This window comes from Stenella coeruleoalba, assembly GCF_951394435.1.
Source record: "Stenella coeruleoalba genome assembly, chromosome: 10".
In the NCBI taxonomy this organism is placed as follows: domain Eukaryota; kingdom Metazoa; phylum Chordata; class Mammalia; order Artiodactyla; family Delphinidae; genus Stenella; species Stenella coeruleoalba.
In genome coordinates this window covers 90,433,277-90,453,621 of record NC_137156.1, presented here as the reverse complement: position 1 = coordinate 90,453,621, position 20,345 = coordinate 90,433,277, and the positions used below count along the sequence as shown (strand labels likewise).

The 20,345-nt window shown below is 39.1% G+C and overlaps 2 protein-coding genes across 17 annotated transcripts in view; one reads left to right on the top strand and one right to left on the bottom strand.

The window, feature by feature from the left end:
* Positions 1-20,345, top strand: part of LOC307193527 (uncharacterized protein) — a 730,787-nt gene that overhangs the window by 262,033 nt on the left and 448,409 nt on the right. For all 13 annotated transcript variants that reach the window (XM_079935632.1, XM_079935641.1, XM_079935643.1 and 10 more), the window contains 3 exons: positions 5,114-5,215; positions 12,426-12,587; positions 15,930-16,005. The gene's annotated coding sequence lies outside the window, so the exon portion shown is untranslated. The remainder of the gene's footprint in view (positions 1-5,113; positions 5,216-12,425; positions 12,588-15,929; positions 16,006-20,345) is intronic.
* Positions 1-20,345, bottom strand: part of CNTN6 (contactin 6) — a gene marked incomplete at its 3' end in the record, with an annotated part of 232,143 nt that overhangs the window by 168,934 nt on the left and 42,864 nt on the right. The window lies entirely within an intron of this gene.

Here is a 20,345-nt window from a genome sequence, read left to right as displayed (position 1 = left end):
AATCAGATGGCAGAGAGAAAGAGAGAGGTGAACAGAAATAACAGCAGGGCCTAGAGCTGTTGGTATATGTGAGTTTCAGTTCTGATTATTTATATTTTTAGGAAAAAAGGGACAAGCTTATTTGTAGGCTGAGGGGCTGACTGAGAGGCAAACTTAGATTCTGTCTTTTGAACTTCTGGGTCTTTGACCCTGTAACTTGCCCAATTTAGAGCATTTCAGCATTAACCTTTGAAAAATAACAGCATGATGTCAGGAACACAAAGCACCAAAAAGCACTTTGCTAAAATGTCCCAGAGTGAAGATGTTAGAAAACCATTGGAAACCTATTATTATCATTGAGATATTACAGGGTCCTCTTTGGTTGCTCTCTGAGATAAGATTGTGTCTGCCTGAAATGGCATTGATTCCATATATATACCAATAACAAACCGAAGAAAGAAAATTTGGAATAAAGAAAAATAAATAACTGAGAAAAGCACTCTAAAAATCTGTGAATGCCAGACATAGTACCCCAATGTATATTATTTGATGATGACACACTTAATTTTGGTTACACAGTGTCACAGCAAAGCATGCTGATCTGTCAGTCCTGCTTGTACTTATTGCCAGCATGAATATCTTAACGAAATCAGTGTTTTGGGGGTTAAATGTCAGCCAAGTGGCTTCCTGTGGAAAGTTAAAACAGTACCTCACTCCCATATATTTCTTCTATGCCTTTCCACTTTCTCATGTACAATTCTATCACTCATTCTAGTCATGTACTTTTCCTGCCCTCTGTGCCAAGCAAAAATGCCACCAAATTTGTCAGAATAGGTTTGCCCTTTGTGCAGCAAGCCTGATTAATTTTTATCAGCTCATCTCTCTCTGGATGTTTGGTAACCTCACTCCTTATTACCGTCTTAGAGATCTTGCCTACAGCCAAGGACAGATCTGGTCATTTATAATTTTCTGGTTCTTTTTCAGCTCTTTTCTCACAGGCTGGGGTGAGGTATTTGTTATTTCATTTTGCCTCTATCTCCCTGTAACTTTGAAACATTTTTGTTAAGATTTCCTCATTTTAGTTAAAAAATTATTTATTTAGAAATAGATTTATATTGTTTCCAATTTATCACAATGAAAATTTCTTATAAATGTAAAATTATTGGTTGATAAAAACCTCTCATGCATTTCCTGTACTTGTCAATGTGATCTTTCTTATCAAGAAATGCTCCTTAGAGTGGATGAACACTTATTCTGTTTATTTCTCTCTTGCTACATCGGTTTAAACTTCATAAACACCATAATTACACTAGACCGGACTTGAATGTGAAATAAGAAAATGAAATAGCATCCCCTGATTCATTATGCTGTATTGTCTTCTTCCCAATATAAAGATTAAATGACAGGGATAGTTTACAGAAATGAGAAGAACGAGTTCAATTTTTTCGGACTCATAATCAACAAAAGATTTTTTCTTTTCTTTTATGAGTAGGGAAACTGGCTGATTCCCTATGTGAGAGAAGCACTTGACATTTTCTGTTTATTCTTTCAAGGTTCAGCTAGTTCTGAATTTTGCCTTTTTCTTTTTTTCACTTCAGTGTTTGAACATAAACAGTTTATCCTGTGATGCTACATTGACTTTTGTAAACATTTTACAAAGATGAATATGCGTCAGGCTTTTTCTTCTTCTCTTTCCTATTGATTTTTTTCCCCTAACTCTCCCCCATTTTACACAGGGTAGAATTTTGACGCTAGTATGTCTCACATCAGAAGCCGTGATCTTAACAACTCATGAAGATACAGGAATTAGGAATAGAGAGATTATTTAGAAAGAAGAAAGAGTAAGTAAATGCAAATGCCCTGAGTTGAGAGAAATTAAGGAGAATTTGGAGAACTCACATAATCCTTGCTAAGGAAAGAGTTGACAAGAGATGAGGCTAGACAGATAGATATCCAAAGTAACATCAAGAAGGAAATTTTAGCCACCTTAAAGAATAAGAAATTAATCCGGAGGTCTTTGGGGAGCCATAAACATGATTTAAGTTTGTGATTACATTTTTCAGTTGGAAAAACATGTCCAAATTCTCATGCAAATTTGCCAGGAAGCAGTAGCTGCCATGCTTGTATTTAAGGAGCTTAACAGAGAGCCCAGATATGAAGTGCTCTCCAGATAAGAAGGTCTACTGAAAAAAAAATGCACAACCTAAAAGTTGAGAGTTATGTTTTATTCATCAGATTTTCTGAGGACTTCAAGTACAGGAGACAGATTCTCAGATCGCTCTGAGGGACTGCTCCAAAGAAGTAAGGGAAGAGCCAGGATACATAGGGGTGTTTGCAACAAAGACCAGGTAGTCAGAACATCAAAAGATTACCGTTAATGAATTAAGCACTTTTCTCTGTATGGGAACATGCAAAAGTTTGGACGCATTGAAACCATTCCTTTGATATGCACCTTAGCTACCTAGGGCCAGTATCCAGAGTCCCCTCAGGGTGCACTGCTGTGGGTGGCTGCAGTGGCTGAGGGCTTGGTGGGCAGCCCATTTGTCTCCATCCTGAGTTCCTTCAGGGCTCACCGTCAGGGTGGCTGTAGTGGCTTGATGGCTGCTGCAACATCCTTTGTTTACTGATATGGTAGGCAACATTTTTCATTATAAGAAGGAACTAGACTTAGGGCAAATCTACTGTTTTTCTTTATTTGCCTATCTGTCCACAAAGGGTCCAAATGTCTCTGGCTTCTTCTGATGCCATGATCTTTGCTGTCTCTTTTGCTTCTTTGGAGGTATCTTTGCTGTCCAGTGACCGAGCAAGTGTCACATATACTGTTAGACTCAGTTCACATAGTAATCACTGGATGCTGCTCCAGAAAGGACTGGATTAAAAATATGGGCTTTAGGGCTTCCCTGGTGGCGCAGTGGTTGAGAGTCCGCCTGCCGATGCAGGGGACACGGGTTCGTGCCCCAGTCCGGGAAGATCCCACATGCCGCGGAGCGGCTAGGCCCGTGAGCCATGGCCACTGGGCCTGCGCGTCCAGAGCCTGTGCTCCGCAACGGGAGAGGCCCGCGTACCGCAAACAAACAAACAAACAAACAAAATATGTGCTTTATTTTCTAGACAAATAAAAACAGAATTCTAGCAGAGACACTAACTGACATTTAGCAAACATTGCTATGGTATATTGGCTATTACCTATTTTATCCTTTCTTTTATTTGTTTCTTCTAGAGGTAGCATAGAAGAAGCTGACTGTTTTGTAAACTTTTCACAAACACCAATAATTCACAAATGCCAAGGACTTTTGTTGACAAGAGCACAAGTGATAACAGAAAAAATAATGGAGAGCTCACTTTTGAGTCATAATTTAACTCAATCACAATGTTTTGCAGTGTTTTCTCCACCCACTCTGTACAATTTGTCACCCCCCCATCACCAAAAATTGGAACAAAAACAAATGGGAAGCAGAGAGAAAAAGCTTTTATTGAGCTATATTATTGGCATTTTCCACATTTCAAATGGCCATTTTGTAATACCATGTACATGTTTCCAAGGGCCGCCATAACAAATTACCGATAACTGAGAGGCTCAAACCAACAAATGTGTTCTCTCACAGTTCCAAAAGGCTTAAAGTCTAAAATGAAACTGTCGTCAGGGTTGATTCTTTCTGGAGGGTCTGAGGCTTCCAGAAATCTTCCAATGCCTCCATCCTAGGGTCTAGTGGTTGTTGGCCATCCTTGGTTTTACTTGGCTCATAGACACATCACTTCAATCTCTGCATCTATCTTCACATCACCACCTTCTGTTTCTCTGTGTGTTTTCTTCTAAAAGTACTCCAGTCATTGGATTTAGGACCCAATCAAAATCTGTTAAGATTTTATCTTAATTAATTACATTTTCGAAGACCCTATTGCCAGATATAATCTCATTCTTAGTTTGTAGGTGGACATAAATGTTGTGGAGGACACTGTTGAACCCACAACACTTAGCTCAGCATTTTTTTGAATTCTTTCTTTTATTAGAGCTGTTCCAGATTTCTCAGACACTTTCAACACTAAAATAAGAATTGTTATTCTTTAAGGTGCAAGAGGCAATCTAGGACTTCCCTGGTGGCGTAGTGGTTAAGAATCCGCCTGCCAATGCAGGGGACATGGGTTCGAGCCCTGGCCCGGGAAGATTCCACGTGCCGCAGAGCAACTAAGGCTGTGTGCCACAACTACTGAGCTTGCACTCTACAGCTCACGAGCCACAACTGCTGAAGCCCGTGCATGTAGAGCCCACGCTCCTCAACAAGAGAAGCCACCGCAATGAGAAGCCCACGCACCACAACAAAGAGTAGCCCCCACTCGCTGCAACTAGAAAAGCCTGCGTGCAGCAATGAAGACCTAACGCAGCCAAAAATTAAAAATATAAATAAATAAATAAATTTTTTTTTTTAAACAAAGAATCCTCCTGCTAATGCAGGGGACATGGGTTCGAGCCCTGGTCTGGGAAGATCCCACATGCCGTGGAGCAGCTAAGCCTGTGCACCACAACTACTGAGGCTGTACTCTAGAGCCCGTGAGCCACAACTACTGAGCCCGCATGGCAGAACTACTGAAGCCCGCGGGCCTAGAGCCGTTCTCCGCAGCAAGAGAAGCCACAGTAATGAGAAGCCAGCACACCATAACAAAGAGTAGCCCCTGCTCACTGCAACTAGAGAAAGCCCGCACACAGCAACAGAGACCCAATGCAGCCAAAAATAAATAAATAAATTTATTAAAAAAAAGAGGCAATCTATATTCAATGTTTCCCAAACTTATTGAAGGCAGATTTTTTCTTTTTAAATAGCAGCTTATGATATAAGTTTGTTTCTTTGTTTCTTTGTTTTTTATGGACAGTTTTTTGGAAATGTTGGGGAAGACGAGCTTCATATACTTCATATAAAACTCATTTCTTCCTCTGCCTTTCAGTTTCTCTTTGTATTCTGGCCTATTCTGGGAGGATGGAATCATTTCCTAGAATAATAAAAACTAACTTATAATCGGCACACATTACAGAGCAGACACTATATGAAATATTTTATAAAATAGTATTTAATGCATTTTAATCCTTATACAACCCTATAACAACCCTGTAGTTATTAATATTATGTCCATTTGACAGATAAGAAGGATGACATTCAAAGGACTGTGACTTGCCCATGTTCACACAGCTGATAATATAAGGAGCCTACACTCTTTGTCACTATGTGTGCTTCCTTTCCATGTAAGTACACATTTCTCTATTTTATCATGTTGTGCGTGTGTCCTGGGAGTGGGGGTGGGGAGGGTGCACCTGACTTGCATCACTAAGTGCTGTAGGTGCTGCTTTCTATTTATTTACTTATTTAACTTTATAAGCTCCTTAAGTTTCATTAAATGCATAATTGACTTGAAGATAAAAATGTCCACTTATGCATAACCTCTCATAACAATTTGGCTTTAACAATTCAAACAGTGGTACCACTAGCAAATCACAGATGCTGATTAGCAAGGTTTCAGGGCTGTGCTTGGAACTGCTGGCACCTCTATCACTATTACATTCAGAAAATAGATGAGGTTAGAGATAAAATGGTCTAATTAACCAGGAGCTGCTTCAGTATCCTCAGTGACCAGCCACAGATTAATCAGAAACAGACACCTTGCTTTTCAGAGGGCCCAGAGATGATGCTTAGATGTATATCAAGAACAATGGCACTAAAATAACTAATAGCCAATTATGTCTATAACCTGAAAGAACTAGTTGAGAAATTCTCTAGGGCAAACGTTGGCAGTAAAGAGGAGAGTCTCTGAATAATCTCTTGTCTCAGAGACAGTGCTTTTATATCTCAAGAGTTTTAGAGAATCTGATGGATACAGAAATGCCAAAAGATTAATAATAAAGTTAATAATTTGAATACTCTGTTTTCATCACTGTCCTATAGGTTTCTTCTTCCTCAGGGATTGGTTATTGATAGACATATAGGAACTGCCCTGGGCTGGGCAGAATGTTTCATGGACGTGCTTTATTTTTGGCTATTTTTGTTTACCTCTGAATCCTCAGGACCTGTAATAGTGCATATGATCATTGCTGGATACTTACTTGGTGAATAAATAAATAAATGGACAATAAAAATAGGAATCTAATATTATAATTAATTGATTTCCTATAAACCCATCACTGAACTCTTTATTAAGTATAAAGGATTTAATCTGTATTTGTCTTAACTGTATGTTTTTTAAATGAATATCTACTGAGAGCTTACTATGTGCCAGGCCCTGGTCTAAGGGCTTTGCATACATGATAGCAGTTTACCCTTATCACAACCCTTTGTTCATTCAACAACACATATTTATTTTGTGCTTCCTCTGGGCCAGTCACTTTTAGAGGTACAGCAAACAGCAGAAAACAAAACAGATAAAGAAACCCTTTTTTCTTTTGGATCTGAAAAGAAGAAAGTGATATTACTATTTGTCTGAAGTCAGAAGTAGACTTGTTCCAGGGTAAACCCAGGTACTTAACTAAAGAGCCCCTACTGCTAATAAAAGCCTCTACACCAACCACCATGCTAAAGGTTTTCTGTGCCATACTCCGTGTACTATTTTTGTGGTGATCACTACACTAAAGAAAGAAAGAAGATACATGCTCTCTGGATGATTGTTCAGCCTGAGCAGATGCCAAATGCTGTTAAGCAATGCCTATCTCTAAAACAAATTCTTTCTCATTGAATCACCAAGGTTAAGGGAGATATTTCCATAAGCAGAAGCAAATTAATTTGGAGTTTTTCATTAACAATAATGAGATGGGGCAGTAAGAACCTAACCTTTCATTGTTTCTTTTTGCTTTATGACAAAGAGAGCACCTTTTCAAGCTGCCTAAAAAAGATATTACTTGCTGCTGAGTTTTGTGTGAGCTTTTAGTGCTGCTCATGAAAAAAATCTTTGGCTGCTGAAATAGTGGGTATAGGTTCTTGTGTGGAATATAGGAAGTTAAAGTGATAAATCCCTAAGCAACATGGAAATAAGATTACACTAAAGGTGAGATTAGTAAGAGCCAATATATAATGAATGAGATCAACCATCAAAATAGCCCCATGGGTTGTCTATAAATATATACCTGAAAAGGTCTGGTAACACCCAGGTCATTCAAGGGGTAAAGTAACAAGACAAAACTAGGGTGGGTCTAACCAAAGCTATGAGTTTTAATCTGGTACATGTAACTATGAATAACTAAAAAGCCTCTTAACAACACAGAAGTGTCTGCTTAGACCCAGAAAAGAAGAACAAAAGGAGTAAGTATTTGGAAGTGTTTTTTTTGTTTTTTGTGGGGTTTTTTTTGCGGTACACAGGCCTCTCACTGCTGCGGCCTCTTCCGTTGCGGAGCACAGGCTCCAGACGCGCAAGCTCAGCGGCCATGGCTCACGGGCTCAGCCCCTCCGCAGCATGTGGGATCTTCCCGGACCAGGGCACGAACCCGTGTCCCCTGCATCGGCAGGTGGACTCTCAACCACTGGAAGCCCCTGGAAGTGTTTTTATAGTACTCTTTTGGCAGGAGAGACTCTAGCATGGCCACTAAAACAATAAAATATTAATGGTTATGTGCATTTAATGAGTGTATCAACTTGTGTACGTTCAGTAAAGATTAGACTTGCCCAAAGGGATGTTCAGCTCTTTGCCCTAGAGGTAATCTCTAAGCCCTTGGGCTGTCAGACCTGGTAAGAATGTCTGTTTACTTAGGGCCTAGGCCATGCTGGATAGTCTAGGCTAACAATGTGATTGGTGGTGCAGAGGGTGGGAGGTAAAGCAAGACTGGGCCCTGCAGTATCAGCTTGACCTCTGGAAGGGCTTTAGCCTAAGGTAAGGCACACGGGCAGTCAACTAGTCTACATGACTGAGCCCCAGTAAAGACTCCACATCAAGACTGAGCGTGCTTCCCTGCATATGGTAATGCATCTTTCCTAGAAATAAGCACTCTGCACGGTTCCACTAGGAGAGCACACCTGAAGGCTGTGCACATGGAACTCTTCTGGACTCTGCCCTATGTGTCTCTTCCCTGGGCTAATTTGAATCAGTATGTTTTCATTGTAATAAACTGTACCAGTCAGTATAGTGGCTTTGCAGATTTCTGTGAGTCCTTTAAGGGAATTATCAAGCTTAAGAGTGATCTTGGATTGAGCTTTTACTTTTCTTTTTGGTTGCACCATGCAACTTGTGGGATGCTAGTTCCCCACCCAGGGATCGAAACTGGGCCGCCTGCAGTGGAAGCATGGAGTCAGGATTCCTAACCACTGGACTGCCAGGGAATTCCCATGAGGTGATCTTGGGACCTCCTGAATTTGCAGTTAGTACCAGAAGTGAGGGTGATCTTGGCAACTCCAGAACTTTGCAGACATATTATTTAATCCTCACAGCAAACTAATGAGGTTTAAGATCACATGGCTGAGAAGAGAACATAAACAAAATATTTTCTGACATAAATCTTAACAGTATTTTCTTAGATCAGTTTCCAAAGGCAAAAGACATACCAGCGAAAATAAACAAATGAGACTTAATCAAACTTACGAGCTTTTGCACAGCAAAGAAAACTGTAACAAAATCAAAAGATGACCTATGGACTGGGAGAATATATTAGCAAATGATGTGACCGAGAAGTGCTTAATTTCCAAAATATACAAACAGCTCATACAACTCAATATCAAAAAAACAATCAAAAAATGGGCAGAAGACCTAAATAGACATTTCTCCAAAGAAGACATCCAGATGGTTATCAGGCACATGAAAGATGCTCAATGTCACTAATTATTAGAGAAATGCAAATCGAAACTACAATGAGGTACCTCCTCACACCAGTCAGAATGGCTATCATCAAAAAGTCTACAAATAATAAATGCTGGAGAGGGTATGGAGAAAAAGGAACCCTCCTAAGCTGTTGGTGTGAATGTAAACTGGTGCAGCCACTATGAAAAACAGTATGGGGATTCTTTTAAAAAAGTAAAAATATTGTTACCATATGACCCAGTCATATGGGTCATACGCTCCCACTCCTGAGCGTATATCCGGAAAAAATAAAAACTCTAACTCGAAAGTATAAGTGCACCCTTGGGCTTTCCTGGTGGAGCAGTGGTTAAGAATCTGCCTGCCAATGCAGGGGTAACTGGTTCGATCCCTGGTTCGGGAAGATCCCACGTGCCGTGGAGCAACAAAGCCCATGTGCCACAACTACTAAGCCTGTGCTCTAGACCCCACAAGCCACAGCTACTGAGCCCATGTGCCACAACTACTGAAGCCCACATGCCTAGGGCCCATGCTCTGCAACAGGAGAAGCCACTGCAATGAGAAGCCCACACACTGCAATGAAGAGTAGCCCCTGCTCACCACAACTGGAGAAAGCTCATGTGCGTCAACGAAGACCCAACTCAGCCAAAAATAAAATAAATAAATAAATTTATATTAAAAAAAACAAAAGGATACATGCACCCTAATGTTCGTTGCAGCACTGTTTACAATAGCCAAGACATGGAAGCAACCTATGTGTCCATGCACAGATGAATGGATAAAGAAGATGTGCTATATTTATATAAAATGGAATATAACTCAGGCATAAAAAAGAATGAAATATTGCCATTTGCAGCAATATGGATGGACCTAGAGATTATCATACTAAGTGAAGTACATCAGACAAAGACAAATATTATGTAACACTTATATGTGGAATCTAAAAAATAATACAAACAAAGCTATATACAAAATAGAACCAGACTTACAGACTTAGAAAACAATATTATGGTTATCAAAGGGGAAAGGTGGGGGGAGGGATAAATCAGCAGTATGGGACTTGCAGGTATATACTACTATATATAAAATAGATAAACAATAAGGATTTACTGTATAGCATAAGGAACTATATTCAATATCTTATAATAAGCTATAATGGAAAATAATCTGAAAAAGAATGTATATACATATATATGTGTATATATGTGAAACACTTTGCTGTATACCTGAAGTTAACACAACATTGTAAATCAACTACACTTCAATTTAAAAAGAAAAAGAGAAAAAGATTACATAGCTAAGAAGTGGCCAATTTAAGGTTTGAAACCCAAAAGCCTGACTGCTAAAGTCATACATTAATCACTTTTCAGTTCTCACAGTAGTGTAGAAATCAGTAAGGATGGTACTCTGTAAGGGACAGGGAGGATTTATAAGACTTCACCATAACTCTAACACATAGTCTCAAGACTATCCATTTTTTATGCTGGCCAACCAACTTCTTGATATCTAATTGTTTTAAAATATAGGTTTTATTATTATTCAGGTATAGTAAGGACAACAGATTTAGGAGATGACTGCCATTAAAAAGATAGTTCAGTATTTGTTTTTCTCCTTCTGAATTACTTCACCCTGTATGACAGACTCTAGGTCCATCTACCGCAATACCGTATGCTAACACATATATATGGACTCTAAAAACAAAATTGGTTCTGAAGAACCTAGGGGCAGGACAGGAATAAAGACACAGATGTAGAGAATGGACTTGAGGACACGGGGAGTGGGAAGGGTAAGCTGGGACGAAGTGAGAGAGTGGCATGGACATATATACACTACCAAATGTACAATAGGTAGTGGGAAGCAGCCACATAGCACAGGGAGATCAGCTCGGTGCTTTGTGACCACCTAGAGGGGTGGGATAGGGAGGGTGGGAGGGAGGGAGATGCAAGAGGGAAGAGATAGGGGGACATATGTATATGTATAACTGATTCACTTTGTTATACAGCAGCAACTAACACACCATTGTAAAGCAATTATACTCCAATAAAGATGTTAAAAAAAAAAAAAAAAAGTTTGTTACAGTTCCCAAAAGCAGGGGAGATTCCATGCCATGCAAGGCTAAGCAGGGAAGCACCAGTGTCAGTCAGGAGGCAGAGGAAGTGGAGGCGAGAGCTTGTATTGTGATTTCCATAGGAAGAAACAGGGAAGGCAGGCTAAGAAGGTTTAGGATTGACTAGTTTGAATACTTTCAGCAGCCTCTGGGGTCTAGGGTCTGTCTCTAGTTGTCTGATAACTGCCCCTGAGGTGATTAGGGCTGGGGAATAGTGGCCCAGAGTGTAAGATCCCAATAAAGGAGGTGGTTTGGGTATGGACTCCAATAGGTTGGTTTGCATATGAAAGACAGCTCAATGGTGTCTCTAGAAACTGGCTAGCCCTGGGAGGGGCAGACCCTCCAGGGTCAGCAAGGCCCCAGATGGCAAAGTAACAGAAATACAGAAAATGAGATGACATGATTATTCAATAATCCATACTGCCAGGTAGCAGGAAACAAGAAATAGGGTATACACCCACAATGAGTCAATATCACCCCCAAGGAAGTGAAAATTAGTTCCAAGGAGTGGAGAGGATGGTGAAAGAAATGTTACTTTTTATGTATAAAGCACAGGACTACGTATGTGAATAAATATACAGAATATATATGGTATTAAAGCTTCATGGGTGGGGGACTGAGTGCACCCCTTTCTGGCAAAAGGAGAGTGAAAATAAAATAAAACTTGAGAAAAACTGGAATAAAGTATCCTAGATAATGAATGTAAATATTCTGTTAAGTGAAAAACAATCCATTATAATAATATATTATTAATGTACTAATATTAATTAATATAAATTTTTTCTGATTTACATATAAAATCATATAAATTTGCTCAGCAAGTGTTTGTCCATAAAACCTGATCAACTCTGTGCCAAGAAAACCTAGTCTCCAACACCACAGAACTGAGAATCAGACTCTGAAGGGTGATGAGTGGAGTGAAACTCCACTATTCTCTGCTTGGGCACCACCATTTCTCTAAAAGATTTCCTATCTTCTCCCTCTAAAATATCATTAATGTTATAAAGACATCTTGTAAAACAGAGATTTGTGCTTTTAAGTGTCTGGGGGTGGAGGAGCAGCTCTATACTCACCAAGAGTTTGCTGATCTTAGATTGGCTCGAGTATTTCTGGGTTAATTGTTCTTTCTCTTTTTTATAATTTCTGCTGCATCTGAGAGAATAAGGGAGGTAATCAGAAATGCAATGGGTAGTGCCCACTTTGGCAAAATGAAGTAAAATTGGCCTGATACAAAGAAGATTAGCATAGGACTTGCATAAGGATGACACAAATGTTTTTGAGACATTCCATTTTTTCTTCTTTTTTTATTGAAAAAAAGACATGAGAAACTACCTGGGATAATGGAAATGTTTTATAGCTTGTTTTGAGTGGCTACAACTATAAAAACTTATTAAACTGAACACAAGATCATTGTATTTTATTGAATATTAAACATGCTTTAATTTTTAAAATGAGTGCTGTGAGAAGACTGAAACAATGATTTAACTCTGGAGTTTGCAGGGTTGACTGCCTTATATATAACTAAGGTTGAACAAATAGAGCACTAAGCATAAGCTTATTGTACTTTATATAACAGATGAAACTGCATTGGAAAATCACATATTTATAAATTGAAGAGTTCATGAGAAAATGGAGGCCCACAGATAAAACTGACTTTACAAATATTGCAGCTGGAAGAAGAGCAGCACTAGAGGGAAAAGTATCCAAGAACATGCCCAGATTGCTTACCGCATGCTAGGTACTGTACTGACATTTCAAATTCCTTATTTCATTGATTGTTTATACCAACCCTATGAAGAAGTCACTGCTAAAAATCCATTTTTACCTTTTGAACAATGACAGGTTAAGTGACCTACCCAAGGTTACAAAGCTAAAAATGGTAAAGCTAAATCTTGAGGCTCTATTTCTGATGTCAAAGTCTGTACTCTGGACAACCAAGGCATATTACTTCCATTCAGTCATTGAAGGTTAGCTTAGGCTAGTTTAATTATGCATGATGAGCCATTAAATGGCAACTTGAATCACATTGGCCACTCTACTTTTAAATATGTAAAAGTATAAATATGTGCTATAACAATAGCACAGCCAAACCTGATTATTTTAATCTCTTTAATTCGGTTAAATGGCAGAATTTTAATGTCTCAATATGGTCAGCAGCATTCCATTAAGTCAATACAGCAACTTCAGGCAAATTAATGTACATATAAAATACAGAGCTGCAAAAAAGACGGGAGGAGCTGATTGAGTTTACTGAGTCATTCTTGTGATCTTGACCCTAGATTTTTATGCACTTGGCTTGTCGGGTATACATAATTTGTGAGTAGTTTGCATACCTGTGCTAATTTAATTGCATTATAGGTGAGCTAAGCAGAGGAAGCAATAATGAACACATTGAAAAGAGAAGATTCCAATGAACACATTGAAAAGAGAAGGTTCCAAGCTGTCTAAGTGAGGGTAGAGAGAGAGAAAAAAAAAAAAAAATATTATTTGAGGGAAGTTTTGAAGCTTCCTTTACACTGGTTGTGTGTGTGAATATTTGTTTGTGTGTGTGTGTATGTGTGTGTGTGTATATATATATATATATATATATAAAATCGATGTCATTGTTGTTACTGATGCACACATAAAACTCAACAGCATGTGTGGATCTGTGACAAAAACGAATCCTTTTGGACTTAAGCCAAATCTTTCTACCTCCAGAAGAGTAAAACCTATTCTGAAACTAATATGCAGCAAACAAGGGACATTTGCCTCCAGTGTTGCAAATGACATGTATTATGATCCATATAGGCAACAGTTTCCTACAACCAGAATGCTGGACAGAGAAAAGCTTCCTGGGCAAAAAAATATTTATTTTAGGTTTTGAAAGATAGTAGTAGTTTTCCAAGAAGACAAGATAAGTATAAATATTTTCGGAAGAGGCACTAGCAACTAAAACAGGTATAGAGAAATCAAAAAACACGGTGTCTTCTTAAAGCATAAATAGTTTGGTAAAAGTGGGAATTTCTAGTACCCTAGGGGAATGAATCACGGAAGGCTTTTTGGCCATGCACGGATTTTGGATATTATCCTATAAGGATCTTTTAGATGAGTTTGTCCATTATGAAAATATGAGATTAAAAAAAAGGGTAATGGGGGCCTAATCTGAACGTATCAAAAGGAGGTTGTAGATTGAAGAGTTATTTGGGACGCAACTAAGACTATTCTAGACAGATAAGCAATCACACATGTATAGAAGAAAAAAAAAAGAAAAAGCCCAAACCAAAAAACAACCTCGCCCTAAGTACCAGGGAACTGGGTCAGTACAGGAAAACTGAACTGGAAGATTTTTTTTTTTTTAATATAAATTTATTTATTTATTTATTTTTGGCTGTGTTGGATCTTCGTTGCTTCACGCAGGCTTTCTATAGTTGCGGTGAGCGGGGGTTACTCTTCGTTGCATTGTACCGGCTTCTCATTGCAGTGGCTTCTTTTGTTGTGAGGCACGGGCTCTAGGCATGTGGGCTTCAGTAGTTGTGGCACATGAGCTCAGTAGTTGTGGCTCGCGGTCTCTAGAGCACAGGCTCAGTAGTTGTGGCGCACGGGCTTAGTTGCTCCACGGCATGTGGGATCTTCCCACACTAGGGCTCGAACTCGTGTCCCCTGCATTGGCAGGAGGATTCTTAACCACTGTGCCACCACAGAAGTCCATTGGAAGATTTTTAATAGAAAAACAGTGGAAACAGTTTCACATCATATTTTTCAGTGGAGGCTTGGGAGGAAACCCACTGTTCTCCAGGAGGTAATTGAATGTTCCCATTTTCTATATTTCAATTGAGAATTTTTTCACTATATTTTGGGCTATTATTTATCTTGGTCCTTGACAATATTCATTTTTGAGGTTATAGTGTATAGTCATTTCTCATTTTGTATTTTTGTTTTTTTTGAAATAAAAAGCATTTTAAAAACTTCTAATAGTTTGTTTTTTTAACCAAAATCAAGTCCTTAGAGACTATAGAAAAACTAAGTGTACAATGGGATGGCAAATTCTGTATATCTAGTACCGGCCTATGGATGTGTATGTAAACACATTATGCTTTCTATAAAAGATCAGGTGAAAACTGTGCCCATGGAGAAGGACTTTTGTGCAGCAGACACACATTCTAATTATTTCATCCTCATTGGCTTCTATACAGCTCAAAGGAATGTAAGGAAGGGGGTGAAGGTGTAGGAAAGAAAAAAAGTGGTATGTATAGATGGAACTGATGTTAGCAAAAAAGTGCTTTATTACACATCAGGCAGTTTTTTGAGCTTGCTTAGTTCCCGATGGAAGGTTTTCACTGTAGGGGGCAATTGACCATAGGAAATGATCAGTGGGAAGCCTATGAATTGTAAAAAAAAAAACAACAAAGGCTTTTGCAAGTCATTCTATGTGGATAAAATAGGTAAAAATCCTCACATTGGGGGCATTTATGAGGACCCACTGGCCTTACCTCTTTACCTCCCATGTCCCCTAATTGGCTTCACTCCTCAGCTTCTTCTCTTTTCCTCTTAGGCAATGTGAAATAGACCTTTATACATTACAAGATTTCTTTTATATTTCTATCTGGACAGGGAGAATGGGGAGAAATCATACTGAAAAGGGCAACTTATCATACCTCTTTTTTCCCCCTGTTTATTAAAAAAAATAAGAGTACAACTGAGGGACTTCTGCTGAGTGTGGCAGCCACTTCAGCACTGTAAAAGGGGCTCCAGCTGTAAAGGGTCTCCAGCCAACTAGATGGAGCAGCACTTCTCACCACAGCCACGTTCAGGTTGTCTTTTCCAAACAGACAGCTAAATTAGGAGTTAAGAGATGCCCACGTAGGCTTTTATGCTGCAAATAAAAGATGAAAGAGCCCTAACTTACAGGAAATATTAAAGAAAGAAAAACACCTAGGCGGAAAGCAGAGTAGCTAAATGACTTGCATTTGGGTTTTATTTTGCTGGTCAGGTCACAGGACTCAATATTTTGTTCATTTTAAATTCATTCTAAATTAAACATATTTTTGTGAAAATTTCCCAAAATGGTTAAAATGAAACAGGTCTTTTTCTCTCCTAGGTAATTTTGGGAGACTGGTTGGAATTTGTTAACCCATGTGTGAAAATCGCGTTTACATTCGCATGAATATCTGCAGGTATGTGATGTTCTCATATATAAACATAGATCTACAAATCTCTTTTCAAAGGATAGGTAACCCTTTAGTAACATCAGCCATCTCTGTGGTTCAATGCTGACACCCTTCTGGGTACGGCTCAAAATGACGTCTTTCAAAAATTCATGGAAATAACTTTTATTTTGAGATTTTACTATCTTGTACTAGCTTTCATTTTCTTCAATATACTACTAACATACATGCAAAATCTTATCTTTTACATTACACAATTAACATTTCCATCACAAAAGTCACATCCTGTTTCCTTTTTTTTTTTTTGCGGCACGTGGACCTTTCACTGTTGTGGCCTCTCGCGTTGCGGGGCACAGGCTCCGGACGCGCAGGCCCAGTGGCCACGGCCCACGGGCCCAGCCGCTCCGTGGCACGCGGGATCCTCTCGGACCGGGGCACGAACCTGTGTCCTTCGCGCCGGCAGGCAGACTCTCAACCACTGCGCCACCAGGGAAGCCCCTGTTTCCTTTTTTAGTGATCTTATTATTTGGGCAGTGCCTTGAAGTTGGTACATGAATCAATGAATATTTATTAAATGAATGAAAGTAACAAAGCCCTAAAATTTATTGATAAGATTACATCTGTCTCTAGGAACTAAAAAATAGCAATAATTAAGAATAAACATTTCATAGTTCATAATCTGTACAAGACGCTGTTTTATTAATTTATATAATCCTCATAAAACTTCATGAGATGTCATTATTAATATCTCAGTGTCACAGATAAGAACAGTGAGATGCAGAGATGTAATGTATTCAAGTTGACAGTGGCAGAGCAAGGATTTGAACCAATGCAGCCTTCAGGCTGTGCTCTTAATTACTATGCTATATATAGCTTTCCTGACAGACTATATTTATTATGTCTGTTGCAAGTGCTTTACATGCACTAATTCATTTGTACCATGAATTCTATTTACAGAAGCTGGCTGTAATCCGTGATGGGTTATATTAGCACTTTCATTGGCCTTTAACAATACCAAACATAGGCTGAGGATTTCATACTTCTGTTGTTTTATTCTAATGCAGTGGTTATAAAAATGTGGATTGGAAAACCAGGGGTCCCCAGTATCCTTTTAGCTCATCCATTTGCATAGTCAAAGCTCTTCTAGATACCAAAGAAAGTGTTTCGTAATTTTTTTGTTCTTTTTCTCTTCACATATTTTATAAAATTTTTTAAAACACGCGGTATTCATTGTGGAAGAGATAAGAAACCCTGAGTGTAAAAACTACAGCAAATAAATGGAAAATTTTAAAAGAAATCATGGACTTGGGATTGGTTCACATTGGCAGGGTAGAAGGACGTGTGCTCACTCCCTCTTGTGAGAGCACCGGAATCACAACTAACTGTCATTGACAGGAAGACACTGGAACTCACCAAAAAATTACCCCACATCCAAAGACAAAGGAGAAGCCACAATTAGACGGTAGAGGGGAGCAATCACAATAAACTCAAATCCGATAATGGCTGGGTGGGCGACTCACAAGCTAGAGAACAATTATAACACAGAAGTACACCCACTGGAGTAAAGGTTCTGAGCCGCACGTCAGGTTTCCCAATCTGGGGGCCCAGCAATGGGAGGAGGAATTCCCAAAGAATCAGACTTTGAAGCCTAGTGGAATATGATTGCAGGATGTCTACAGGATTGGGGGAAACAGAGACTCCACTCTCGGAGGGCACACACAAAGTAGTGTGTGCAGCAGGAACCAGGAGGAAGCAGTGACCCCATAGGAGGCTGAACCAGACTTGCCTGCTAGTCTTGGAGGGTCTCCTGCAGAGGTGGGGCATGCCTGTGGCTCACTGCAGGGACAAGGACAGTGGCAGCAGAAGTTCTGGGAAGTACTCCTTGGCCTGAACCTCCCAGAGTCCACCGTAAGCCCCACCAAAGAGCCAGTAGTCTCCAGTTGTGGGTCGCCTCAGGCCAAACAACCAACAGGGAGGGAACTCTGCCCCACCCATCAGCAGACAAGCAGATTAAAGTTTTACTGAGCTCTGCCCACCAGAGCAACACCCAGCTCTACCCACCACCAATCCCTCCCATCAGGAAGTTTGCACAAGGCTCTGAGATAGCCTCATCCACAAGAGGGCAGACAGCAGAAGAAAAAAGAACTACAGTTCTGCAGCCTGTGGAATGAAAACCACATTCACAGAAAGATAGACAAAATGCAAAGTCAGAGGACTATGTACCAGATGAAGGAAAGAAGATAAAACCCCAGAAACACAACTAAATGAAGTGGAGATAGGCAACGTGCCAGGAACAGAATTCAGAATAATGATAGTGAAGACGATCCAGGACCTCAGAAAAAGAATGCATGCAAAGGTCGAGAAGATGCAAGAAATGTTTAACAAAGACCTAGAAGAATTAAAGAAGAAGCACCTAGAAGAATTAAAGAACAAACAAACAGGGTGAACAATACAATAACTGAAGTGAAAAATACACTAGAAGGAATCAATAGAATAACTGAGGCAGAAGAACGGATAAGTGACCTGGAAGACAGAATGGTGGAATTCACTGCCACAGAACAGAATAAAGCAAGAAAAGAAATGAAGACAGCCTTAAAGACCTCTGGGACAACATTAAACGCACCAACATCCGCATTATAGGGGTCCCAGAAAGAGAAGAGAGAGAGAAAGGACCTGAGAAAATATTTCAAGAGATTATATTTGAAAACTTCTCTAATATGGGAAAGGAAATGGCCACCCAAGTCCAGGAAGCACAGAGAGTCCCAGGCAGGGTAAACCCAAGGAGAAACACGCCAAGATACATAGTAATCAAATTGAGAAAAATTAAAGATAAAGAAAAATTATTAAAAGCAACAAGAGAAGAACAAATAACATACAAGGGAACTCCCATAAGGTTAACAGCTCATTTCTCAGCAGAAACTCTACAAGCCAGAAGGGAGTGGAACGATTATCATAAAGTGATGAGAGGGAAGAAACTACAACCAAGATTACTCTGCCAGCAAGGAACTCATTCAGATTCGATGGAGAAATCAAAAGCTTTACAGACAAGCAAAAGTTAAGAGAATTCAGTACCACCAAACCAGCTTTACAACAAATGCTAAAGGAACTTCTCTAAGTGGGAAACACAAGAGAAAAAAAGACATACAAAAACAAACCCAAAACAATTAAGAAATGGTAATAGGAGCATACATATTGATAATTACCTTAAATGTGAATGGATTAAATGCTCCAACCAAAAGACACAAGTTCGCAGAATGGATACAAAAACAAGACCCATATATATGCTGTCTACAAGAGACCCACTTCAGACCTAGGGTAACATACAGACTGAAAGTGAGGGGATGGAAAATGATGTACCATGCAAGTGGAAATCAAAAGAAAGCTGGAGTAGCAATACTCAAATCAGATAAAATAGACTTTAAAATAAAGAATGTTATAAGAGACAAGGAAGGATACTACATAATGATCAAGGGATCAGTCCAAGAAAAAGATATAACAATTATAAATATATATGTACCCAACGTAGGAACACCTCAATATATAAGGCAAATGTTAACACCTATAAAAGAGGAAATCGACAGTAACACAATAATAGAGGGGGACTGACACCTCACTTACACCAATGGACAGATCATCCAGACAGCAAATTAATAAGGAAACACAAGCTTTAAATGACACAATAGACCAGATAGATTTAATTGATATTTATAGGACATTCCATCCAAAAACAGCAGATTACACTTTCTTCTCAAATGCAAACAGAACATTCTCCAGGATAGATCACATCTTGAGTCACAAATCAAGCCTCGGTAAATTGAAGAAAATTGAAATATCAAGCATCTTCTGACCACAACGCTATAACATTAGAAATCAATTACAGGGAAGAAAATATAAAAAAACACAAACACATGGAGGCTAACAAAGAGATCACTGAAGAAATCGAAGAGGAAATAAAAAAATACCTAGAGACAAATGACAATGAAAACATGATGATCCAAAACCTATGGGATGCAGCAAAAGCAGTTCTAAGAGGGAAGTTTATAGCTATACAAGCCTACCTCAAGAAACAGGAAAAATCTCAAATAAACACTCTAACCTTAAACCTAAAGGAACTAGAGAAAGAAGAACAAGCAAAACCCAAAGTTAGTAGAAGGAAAGAAATCGTAAAGATCAGAGCAGAAACAAATGAAATAGAAACAAAGAAGACAATAGCAAAGATCAATAAAACTAGAAGCTGGTTCTTTGAGAATATAACAAAATTGATAAACCTTCAGCCAGACACATCAAGAAAAAGAGAGCGAACACTCAAATCAGTAAAATTAGAAATGAAAAACGAGAAGTTACAACAG